Source organism: Bidens hawaiensis, unplaced genomic scaffold (assembly GCF_021521415.1).
Source record: "Bidens hawaiensis isolate Kalapana, Puna unplaced genomic scaffold, B.hawaiensis_p1.1 tig00024824_1, whole genome shotgun sequence".
NCBI lineage: Eukaryota > Viridiplantae > Streptophyta > Magnoliopsida > Asterales > Asteraceae > Bidens > Bidens hawaiensis.
Genome location: NW_027493934.1, coordinates 12,210 through 25,078, shown reverse-complemented (window position 1 = coordinate 25,078; position 12,869 = coordinate 12,210). Strand labels below are relative to the sequence as shown.

The window sequence follows — 12,869 nt, the reverse complement described above, 5'->3', positions numbered from 1 at the left end:
AAACATTAATTTTTTAAAAAAACACTCTTTTAACATATATATCAAAGTTCATGGACCATTTGTAAAAATTACCCATCACCATCATCATTCTCTAACATCTTATACCACCACCACACTATTACCACCAGTACCACATCAGGCTACCATATTTTCCAGTGATGTTTTTGACAATTCCAGCAAGATTTCCGGCTTAAAACGGTTTTTCCGGCAAGGTAACCATATTTTTCGCTGTAACAACAGAAATTTCCGGCGACGTTCATGCCATGGATGTGAGCATGATCAGAATTCTTTGATGATTTGTTGAGTGTTAATTGATCTCGTAACCGTTTTTCTTTCCGGCAAGAAACTGGATATTCCGGTGAGGCCATTCCGGGGACGCGTTTTCGGCAAGCCATATTAGTGTCATTTTCTGATTTAGTAATAACACATCGAGTTCCGACTGTAACAGATTTCTCCGATGACGAAAATTGTTCTGGTGGCCTAACTACTTTTTCCGGTCATTTTTGTTTTTCCGGCCATGATTAAGTTTTCCAGCGGGTTTGTATAAGAAAACAATGTGTTACTAATTGTACGGCGACAGAATATCTCTACAAAACATATTTATTTTGTTCCGATCAAATTTCTATCAATGTTCAGATTTCGTTCAGATCCACATACTCTGATTTTTCTGAATAGAATGGTGTGGTGGCCATGCTTATGTAGTGATGGTGGTGATAATGGTGAGGTGATGGTAGCTTGATGTGGTGGTGGTAGACTGGTAGTAATGGTGTAGTGGTGGTATAAGATTTAGATGGTGATGGGTAATTTTTACAAATGGTCTATGAACTTTGATATATATGTTAAAAGAGTATTTTTAAAAAATTAATGTTTTTTTGTGCCACATAAGCAGCCACGTAAGCAAAAATTAACGGAGTTAGACTCCGTTGGGAAAAGGTTCGTTGACAGCCAATACAGTGAAAGTTGGGATTAATGTGGGCCAATTCTTAAGTTGGGATTAATATTGGCCAATTGACCAAAGTTTGGATTATTTAAATCCAATAAACCAAATATAATAAGGGTAAAGTTAAAATTCAAAGTATATTAAAAATGAAAGTGGAGAAAAAATATCTAATCTATAATCCATGATCTTAGATTTTAATTGTGAAGATTGATTTAAAGAATAAAAATTAATGAGAATGACATAATAACTTATTTATGATGGCTTTCTCTTTTTACATACAAGACACATGTTAATTCATCTATCATTATAACCCGTCTATAGATTTATCATATGACATTTTTTTAGAATTTTTTTACCATAATAACAAATGTTTTTTATCTTTAATATGAATATCATATTGTTATATAAAAATAACAAAAATTAGTGGGTTTTTTATATTGTATTATTTGATTGTTCATTGTGTTTTTTATTTGGATTTTTCTAAGCATTGTGTTCTATATTTTGGTCATTGTGTTTTTCAATTGGTACTCATATTAAAGATAAAAATTAAAACATATATTACATCATTGTGTCTTTATTTGTTATTATGTTTTTAAGCTTAACATTTGTCTTTCTACTTATCATTATGTGTTTAGTCATTGTGCTCAACATTCACTTAATTTGAGAAAAATAGTATTATGTTCATTGTGTATTACGTTCAAGTCATTGTATAATATGTGCTTTCCATTGTGTTTTACGTTTCAGGTCATTGTGTTATATGTATTTATCATTGTGTATTATGTTTTAAGCCATAGTGTTATATGTATTAATTATTGTGTTTTACGTTTCATGTTATTATGTAATATGTATTCATCATCGTGTTTTATGTATTAGATAATATGTTGGTATTTTCATTAAATTTACATATTATTATTACACAGTGGTTTTATTAATATTAAAAAAACACAATAATGAGTTGAAAGACACAATGACATACAGAAAGACACAATGATAAAAAAAGGACACAATAGTAAGTAAAAAGACACAGTTACGTATATTTTTTTATTTTTATATAACAAAATCATACTTATATTGAAGATAAAAAAGCGTTTGTTATTATGGTGATTTTTCCTAAAAAATATCATATGAAAAAGTTATAGACGTTTAAAAATGATAGGGAAATTAACATGTGACTTGCATGTGGAAAGAGGAAATATGTATTGACACATATTAATTAATTATGGCTTCTCACATTTCTAATTTTTATTGACTTTTGTTGAATAATTCAACCCTAAAATTAGTGGGTTACTACAAAAGGTTATTTTTTCTATTTTTCCGATCATTTAGTTTTGTTTTAGTCAAATTTACATTCAATTAGTTAACTCCGTTAGATATTGTTAACTTTTTCATCTGTCTGTCATATAATGGTATTTTGATTTAAAAAAACTCTTATCTATTTTACTTTATTATGAATTGAAACCTGAGCAAACCTCAAATACTAAAACCGTACTTAGGGCATGTTTGAGATTGAGTTTGAAAAATGTTTATTGGCTTATTGAGTTTTTTAAAAAGCCAATAAGTTTAAATGAGTTTAGCAAACACAAAAAACTTTCTTATTTTAGCTTTTTGAAAGGGTTAAAAAGCAGTTTTCCAAAAGTCTTAAATCCTGACTTTTCAAAATAGCTTTTTGAAAAAGCCAATAAGCATTTTTCAAAGGGAAAATTCCCAAAATAGACATTTATGAATACGTTTTTCAGGTTTTATGTGTCATTTTCAACAAATTTCCAAAAAGGTATTATAAACTAGTCGTGACGAATAGTTTATGATTACACACGAGTAGTTTGTATAACCAATTAAAACTTGCCACATGTCGATAAACTAACCGTTACGACCAGTTTCACTAATCATCTACTCTTAACGATTAAATAAGTTTAAAGCCTCGTAATCAACGCCCACAAGTAAATAAGAAATCCTTTAGTCGCGACGAGTAGATTCTAAAACTTTACAAGTCACGAGTAGTTTATCAAACTAACCACGACGATGCGTTTGGTTACCAAATGCATCTAACCGGTTAGTTTTACAAAATACTAACTGGAATGGTTAGTTTGATAGGTCAACTAGTCGTTACGAGTAGATCTTAGTCAACGACTAGTTTACATTCACCATACAAGTATTTTATTAGTAATTAACTCTTCTCGATAAGTTTACCTGGTAAACATTACGCTTACGGGTAGTTTATATGTAGTTAACTCGTCGTGACTAGTTTATATTCCCGATAAGAGTATTTTATAAGTAATTAACTCGTCGTGATAAATTTACCTTATTTACATTACCCATACGAGTAGTTTATATGTAGTTAACTCGTCGTGACTAATATCACGCTATAAACTAGTCGCGGCTATATATCAATTTGTATATTACTCGTTTAGTTTACTATAATCCCTTACCAGTTAACTTTCCTGGTAAACCATTATCGTTGAAAAAACACCAAAAGTAGAAAATGTCTAGGCTGTCAAATGAATTGTCGGAATCACTTCGCCACCGAAGTAATGATGGAAGGGTTATTTGTTGTGTTTATGCTACAACGATTCGCATTTCTTGGACCGAAGCAAATTCTGGCAGAAAATTTTACTGCTGCATGAGTGTGAGTTTTTTTAGTTAGATGTCACAATAAATTGTTTGCAGGCATCTAGATGTGGTTTTGTATGTTGGTTCGATACCCCCATTGTGACTTAATTTGGTATTCCTTTAGCACGTTTTAGGAAAAAAAACGTCATGTCATAGTCGTCGTGTATATCCATCAGATATGAGTAATTACAGAACTTATAAGATAATCGTTTGACATTACCTATTTTAAAACGACTAGTAACAAAATCTATAAACTCACAATAACCGAACCTCAAAGATAGAAATACACTTTGTCATCCACAATCAAATGGGACATACTCGGTAGCTCCTTTTGTTTCTTCCCACTTTCCGCCGTAACAAACTACAATATTATCAATTTCCTCCTCCATTGATGTGCAGGTTCAAAACAACAAGAACATGACGTTTATAAACCCAACGGCTTCAAAACAACATTGTAACGACTAGTTTAGACTATAAAGTAATGAGACGAGTAGATTGTTACGTTAAACTAGCCAAGACGAGTTAGTTACTAATTAACTACTCGTATAGGAATGTAAACAAGGTAAACTAGTCATGAAGAGTTAACTACATATAAAATACTCGTATGGGTGATGTAAATCAGGTAAACTTATCTGGACGAGTTAATTACTAACAAAATACTCGTATCGGGATTGGAAACAAGGTAAACTAGTCACGACGAGTTAACTCCATATAAACTACTCGTATGCGTAATGCTTACCAGGTAAATTTATTGAGACGATTTAGTTACCAATAAAATACTTGTATGGTGAACGTAAACTAGTCGTTTATCAAGATCTACTCGTAACGACTAGTTGACCTGTCAAACTAACCATTCCAGTTAGTATTTTGTAAAACTAACCGGTTCGATGTATTTGGTAAACAAACGCATCGTCGTGGTTAGTTTGATAAACTACTCGTGAATCGTAAAGTTTTAAAATCTACTCGTCGCGACTAAAGGATTTCTTATTTACTCGTGGGCGTTGATTACGAGGCTTTAAACTTAGTTAATCGTTACAAGTAGATGATTAGTGAAACTGGTCGTTACGGTTAGTTTATCGACACGTGACAAGTTTTAATTGGTTATACAAACTACCGTGTGTAATCATAAATTATTCGTCACGACTAGTTTATAATACCTATTTTGAGAATTTGTTGGAAATAACACATAAAACCTGAAAACGTATTCATAAACACTTATTTTAGAAATTTGTCCTTTTTAAAACTCAATCTCAAACATGTTCTTAACTCTAAATTCAAAGTACTCATTAAAACATAAATTTAAAACAGAAAAAGAATGGAGCTTTAAACACGTGTACTAACGCCAAAACCATAAGAACTTGTACAAAAAGCTCAAAATGTTGCATTATATATGAATAGTACCACTATTAGTGTACAAACTATTTTCACAATTAATGGTTTTTAATATGACAATCAAGGGGCACTCTCTTTTACTTATTTTTATTATTTTCTGTTTACCAGTGGAGAAACAAGAACAGCAAACTCCACTCTCTTCGTAGTTACTGTACCCAATAGCTTTACTGGTTTTCTTTGTACATGAAATGATTTTGTGAATTGAAAAGACAATCAACCAATTATGCATAGTTGTCTTTTAAATTTGTGATATTGAATCCAGTATACACTGTACTGTTGAGCATAAACCCATAAAGATAAAGTAGATAACCAATTTTTATTAAAGTTAAACATGATATAAACAGGCTAGACGGATAGCAAACTTATAAACTTTATCTTTTTCGGTTTATTATTTTTGTCTAATTTAAAACGAGTTGATTGTTCAGAGTTGTTAAAACCGGTTAGACTCTTCAATCTAAACATGATTCGATTATTAAATGGGCTAGACTAGTAAACCCAATACCGATATATATTTTTTTGTATCATGTGTATTTAATTTTTTTGGGATTGTGTAATAATTGAAGCCCTTGTATAGTTGTATAACAACTTTACAACTTTAATTACACTAAAAAAAATATTGGCGACATGCATGGAAGCCATGGACGTTGCATTGTCGGTCAGTCCGTCATCAAAACAAGTTTGTGGCAACGGACGAGTCATGGGACAAATTGAATGGGCTCCTTTATAATTTTTTTGTTTTTTTAATGAACTTTTCTAAAACATCCGGTATCATGTTTTTAAGAAAACCAGGATCGTAAAATCCAAGATCGGTAGCGGGGCAATATGATACCAAGCTCATCCATAGTCTAAAATTAACAAAAACTTAAATTGACAGACAAATAGTCACATTCACAAAAACAGTAGAAATATGTGTCTATTAGGATTTAATAATGGCAAAAACCCTAAAATACGAAACTGCGATCGTCACTCATTTCTATTGCGTTATTGTATTTGATTATTATTTCAATAATAGTTGAGTGAATTGTCCATATTTGGAAAGTGAAGTAGTCGGATATTTAATTATTTATCATGAAATAATTCAGGCTAATGCAAAATCATAACAACGAAATCGACATCACAACAATTATTATAACCAAGACTCCAGAGCTACTGATTTTGACATCAATTATGTTAATAAAGCATATACTATTTGCAAACAAACATTAGTGTTAACAAAAACTAGCTAAATCAAAACATAAATAAACATAACCCGATACCCTTCCAGAGTTCTAGGGCGACCGAAAAATCTTGGGTTTGTGTATTGGATGTATTGGAGTTGATATTCGAGACGTGAGATAGATTATAAGAAATTATGTGTTTATTAACCGGTATAGAAAATATGACACGTAGACAGTTGGACTTTCGTATTACAAATAAAAAACATGTGTAATGTGGTTGTAGGTGAGGTGGGGTGGATTGAAATGATTGGTTAACTGTTAATTATTTTTTTTTCTAAAAAAAAAACATGCCCCTCGTGCTCGCAATTCGGCTCACACCAACGTCCTCGTACCTCAATTGCTTAGGTGACGGAGCTTTTGCACCCTTTCTCACACTGTTACATGAAATTGATGGTTCCCCCTTCATTTATTTTATCTCCTTAATTCTATTTCTCTCTTTTCTTTTATTTATTAAACTCTGGAATAATGTTAGTGATCATCAAGGTTTGGTATAGTTTGCTCCTATGGGGAATGAAAACAAACGTATGTTTAATCTTTTAGATACACCGTTTAGTATAGTGAAGTAACAATTGTTGAACATAGAATCATTATGGCATTAGTACACTTTATTTTGTTTGTTAAGAGGGGGAGAAGGACACAACCTTGACTTTTCATTAAATAAATGTAATATAGTATCCAATGGTAAACCCATCATTGAAAATCATCATAACATAAAATGCCAACTACCTACCCAAACCATGTTAAGTAATAAGAGGAGTGTTATATATATGGTTATAGATTAGATGCAATAAAAACATTATCTGTTGTAATTAGGAGTGTAATGGGATATTTATTTGTGAGATTAGTTTTAATTGTGAATTCTTGTTTATCTAACAACGGTGTGGAAATAAATATATAAAAAGGGTAACAAGAAGCTAGACAACCAAATACAATTACAAAATAGCGTCGAATCATCAATCTGATCGATATTACAAGATTTTATGCATCAAATCTAACCCTATTAAAGAGACGGCCAGACAGGCACAATCTCATATGTCAATCTCATATAAGCACGGACCTCCCCTCGAAAAACCCGGGAATTCCTAACTTTTCAAGTATGCGTGTAGAATATAAATGAGCCACAAGTAATAGAATTTTCTTTAGATTTAACAATGCCTCCAAGATAGATAGAAACTGTCGAGGCACCCAAAAAAACAAGTGGTCCACGCCCTTTAAACGACAAACCATTTGAACAAAAATGGCAATTAGTAGACACGCCCCTAACACCTCAAGTTAGCAGGTAGGAAGATAAAGGAATCCAATTTCTAACCATTCTTAGCACAAAGCGGTTAGTCTTAGTTGGAACAATAGAAACATTCTAGTTAGAGAGTTGCCAAAGCCTAAGAAGACACATACTTTTAATCGAGAAATCATCCGATTCGTCGTCATGCCATTTCAAATACTTGCAAATAAATAGGAAGTTGAAAAGGGTGAGATTTAGGTTTGGGTTTGATCTCAAGCTTGTGTTCGAGTTTGGGTGTTCGGGTTTAGGTTTAAGCTAGGATCCATGGTAGAAAGTTGAGAGAATTTAGAGTGAAATTTGAGAGTTGTTTGAGTGAAATTTAAGATTAAAAATTGAAAATACGATTTATATTATATAGAAAATAAATAAATTAATTTTTTTAGGTTTACGTTAACTAGCCGTTGGAGAGAGGGTGGCCACCTCCACACCCACATCGGCGCCCATCGTTGGAACGACCCTAGTCTCGATGCCCCACCACCAAGGGCGCCCCTTGATGGTGTCCCGCGCCCAACGCGCCCTTCCAACCCCTCATTGGCGTCCCATAGCATATGGTCTTGTGTGTTAAAATATTAGGGCATTTTTAAAAGAATGTGACATGTATCATTTACTTGCCCTTGTTAATTATATCCTTACATGTGTACTTTTTATTTTGCAAGGAAAGTATATATTTCTTTACATTCATGATATATAAAAACATATATTTTTACTCATCTAAAATGTTTAGACGACGAGTTAATTTAATCGCTCGGTTAAATATCACATAACTTTAAACGTTTATTTTCCTTCTAAATGATTGTTTAAACAAAATATTCTATTTTTATATCTCGAAACGGCCATATTTTATGTTTACACTTTGGCCCTCAACTTTTAAAAGTTGGCATTTCAGCACAAAATTTTGACGGGTGTTACAACCAAGGAAAACGATCACTAATGGGAATGGTATAAGGTGAGACAACCCCTATTGATGGAGTGAATAGTCAGGCCCAAACTATGAGCCCACTCTACGGTTAGTAAGTTAGGGTTTCAAAGAAGCATTTTTTTAATAAGTTTACATGATTTGGGATTTTACTTGGTGCTTAGTTAGGACTTTTACATGAGTTATTTGAATTCGAGTTACATTTTGGTAAAGCTAAGACTTCTATACATAAGTCGAGTATGGTTAAATGCACAAATTTCTAAAATTTCACAGTTTATGAAATATTTGTTCAATTCTTTAATCACTTTAATCTAAAGACTAAAGTGTACTCCGTTACCACCACTCACGTCGAAGTCACATGCCACGTCCCATCACCCCACCCTTTCAGGGGTTACCATGTTCGTGTCATACCCTTCACGTCCACTCTTGCGCAATGTTTAATGTCTCTTTGCGCCCAAAACGTGAAAAAGTGATGTTGACTCGGATGTATGGGGCTACAAAAGTGACGAAGTGGATTTGAGATGTTACTCCACTAACCAAGGCCGACTCTCAAGGAGGACAGGGTGGTCGACCGACACCGGCCCAAAAATAAAAAAAAAAGATTTTTATACATCTAATGAAAAAACATGTATTTATATTGTTTAAAATTCAATTATTCAACTCATTTAAACCTAAAAATTTCGCACATCCTAAATCAAAACCAAGCAAAATGACTAAACTGTCAATTTTTCCTTTTTCATTTTTTTTTTAATTCTTTAGTTTGTATTTTAATTTATTTTAAAACAAATTACTACAGCCAACATCGGCAACCCCACCCATCGTCTCCTACCATTAACTATTAAACCAAATCAAAATTTATTGACAACCGAGAATGTTGTTAAGGGTACGTAAAATAGGTTTGTGCATCATTTGCTTTTACTAAACAACATATAGAAATCATTGTCGATAACATATAGACACCATTCATTCATTCATTCATTCAAATAATTTACTCAAAACAAATACTAAAAACTCCTTATAATCCGGCCGAGTGTTGTTTGCATCCCTTTGGACCAAAATGTCGTGTGCCACGCTTAACCACCTTTCTACATAAGTAATAGTAGCGCCCTAAACACGCCCAACAAAACATGTGATTGTTGTTCCCAACCTGTCCGGCCGCAAAACAAACATCATTAATTACTTTCCTAAAATCATAATCAATTAATCTCTAAACAAATAACATACCTTCACATTATTTTCACCACGTTGAGGGCATGGATGACCATGATTATCACCAAACAGATTAGCATGAACCTCGCCTATCACTTGTTGCGGGTTCATGTGTGCCTCCCACTTTCGAATTTCTTCTTGTGGGAAAATTTCACAAGCTCCATCCCTTCAATAATCATTAGTAATTAACATGATTAATTTCTAGCTTGTTTGTGACAAGGGTACATAAAATTGCCAAAACAAACACACAGATAATTACGGAGATAACCTGTAATGATCGTATCCTTTTATGGCCTTGTTACAACGATAACAGAAATACTTTCCACAATTTAGACACGTCATTTTATTACAACCTTCGGTTTTTGACACCGCAGTTTTACAAGACGGGCATTGTTTTGCATTACGAAGGATCTCTCTCACACTAAGAAGCTCATGTATCATGTCTTGTTCACGTTGCCTTTGTTTTCCTTTCACTTGACTTGACTTTTGTCTCTCCTGCATTTTAATTTTTAATACGCGCTAGCTAAGGTAAATCATATTCATAACTATATATGTTACCAGCAATATATTGAGCTTCATTTCCGGTGTAGAACATATGATGCCAACATGGCGTTTTTCCATGCAAATTGTGCAGAAATTAAAGAAACATTTAGAGCATTGAGCATCTTCATTATCTTCAATGCATGGTGTGTCACATCTTGGACAAAAAACAACATCAGACATTAATTCCAGTGTTTTTTGTAATGTAAGTGATTCCCATTTTTCGAATTCTTCATCAACGAGTAATCCCTTCAAAAGACCTGGCGGAATCATGCCCCCGCATTTTGCAGTCGGGCAAGAAAGCTTATTCACAGTTCTGTCTTTTATAAGAACATCCGCGTAAGTTGTCATGCATTTCTCACAGAAGAAATGCTGACATGGCAGTCTTATAAATTCAGCACCTGTGAACAAAAGCAATCAATTTTTTTAGCCTTTTACTTGGAAGATTGAAAATTTACTACCTGCATATTCACCAAAGCGTGCCCTGCTTGCAGTGCGCGCATATAATGTATATATGTGTGAACCCTCGAGTGGGCAAAAGTAAAATTGCACTAATTTTGACGTTATTTTACTAATCTCGTGAAAATAACGTTAAAAGTGATGGAAGGTTAATCAGGCATCATGTGGTGGCGTTGATAGCCGAAAGACAAGGGTACATGCACCAATCAGCCAGCGTCCCGATGATTAAGTGCTATGTGCCTTATGTCCAAGGCTTGATGCAAAACTACTATAGAGCCGGGGGTCTCACCGGAAGCAGCCTCTCTATCCCCATGGGGTAGAGGTAAGGCTGTCTACATCTTACCCTCCTCAGACCCTATCATAGCTTTGCTATTGATGGGATATACTGAGTACGATGATGATATTCACCAAAGCAAATGCAACATTCTTGCAAGGTATTAAGGAAATTTTCAAGCTGTTGTTCTTCATTATAACTTTTTAACGAAGGAACGTCAACATAAGGTGAGACACATCCCGAAAGTGCACGCGGGTCCGCTTGGTGTGTCACACCATACGGGCCAAGAACAATTTCTTTATCAAATCCAAGAAAAGAAATAACAGAACTATGCAACCACTCGGCCCACGAGTAAATAACTTCTTGCCCTTGTTGTTCATCCCATATTGAATCCAACATGGAACACAAACTTGAAATTCTTGAAGAATCCAACCATTGTACAGAGATTGTAAAATATGGAGGGCGATGTGTCAGGTATGATTTGGGCAATATGCAAGTCAAAACTATCGGTGGGATATATTTACTTCAAAAGAGTACGAAAATACTTGTGAATTGTTGGTATCTGTATTTAGCTTTGTGGAGATGGTTAGTTCTTCAGAAGTATCAATGTAGATATGAATCTGCAATTGGATACATGAATATAACTGTTTAGTATCGCTAAATTGAATGATCAGTATCAGCTTAAAATCATTACTACATACCTGAAACGATCGCAATCCGTTCTGGTTGTCGAGGATAAAAACGTTCTCTCCATAAATGGATTCGATAACCAGTGCCTAGAATTCAGAAAAAAAAGACACTTGCAATAATTAACAAATTCAATAATAATACTTACTGCATGCATGAGTTAATTACTCAGAGATTGGAAATTAAATTAGGTATTAATCTTGACAAATGTAACAATGGTAACTACAAAACAGATAAAGTCAAACCCTTATTCCCTTTTATTGCATGCTCAAATATATTCTTGTACCTGTAATTTCTTTGCATTGAGCAATAATAATAATATACGTTCTTACTTTTCTGCAGTTTATTTATGTGTGTTTGCAACCCGATCCTAAGCAGTCACATGAAAAGTCATATAAATTTACCTCATCCTCTTGCAATTAATCATTATGTGCAAGTACTTCCTCCGATAAATCCGGTTCTTCACCAAACAGTATCAACTTTTCTAACCTCATCACAACATCGCCATCATGTTCTTCCTCAACATGATCATCCTTGCATGATCATGTTTGTTGTGAAAATCTGGTTCATAGTTATTTACATATTGAGGTGATTTAGGAATGAACTCTGAAGACATCGAAGGCATCGTTGAAGATTCGGGACCAGATTGAACTTGTTGATGATGAGGTTTGAAGCTCCAGCTTTCGTCAATGTGAGATGAACCTTCTCTTGTCATCGTTGAAGCTAGCCTTCTCACGTTAATATTATATATTTAACTATTTATAAATTATCAGACCGTATTAGTTAATTAAGCACGATATATATTATCTCCTAATTATTATGTGAATTTAAATGCATATAAGATCGCTTTTACATAAATAAATATCATGCCGAAAATTAGATGACTTGTAAAAACAGGTGAAATTAATCACTTATTGTTATGATTTGCATGATTTCACATGCTCAAGCCGGCAAAAATAAATTTAACTTGGAGGTTACGCTTTCGGTTTTATGACTGAATCAAAATTTGTACGTATTTCTATAAATAAGAAGATTTAAGGAAACTAACAAGGTCTAGACTTTAGGCAGGTGTAGTCTGGGATGTCTCCAATAATCGTTTAAGTTTTCGGGCCTTAAGTAAAATTGTATTTTATTGAGTTTAAACAATTAATTTTTTAATAAGTTTACTTGGTCTGACATAGGTTATTCTCACACCATATAAGTTATTTGGACACCATATGCGCCTATACGGCTCATATAGGGGAATATACGACCCGTATAAGTGCAAAAGTTTGTCCTTTTGTGATGGAGAGTGTCAGACGTTTGAAGCCTATACGGCTCGTATAGGGATTATACGACCCGTATAG

At 33.5% G+C, this 12,869-nt stretch overlaps 1 pseudogene; it reads right to left on the bottom strand.

Annotated features, from left to right (window-relative positions):
* Window positions 1-9,369: 9,369 nt before the first annotated feature.
* Window positions 9,370-12,238, bottom strand: LOC143570126 (uncharacterized; annotated as a pseudogene).
* Between the last annotated feature and the right edge of the window lie 631 nt (window positions 12,239-12,869).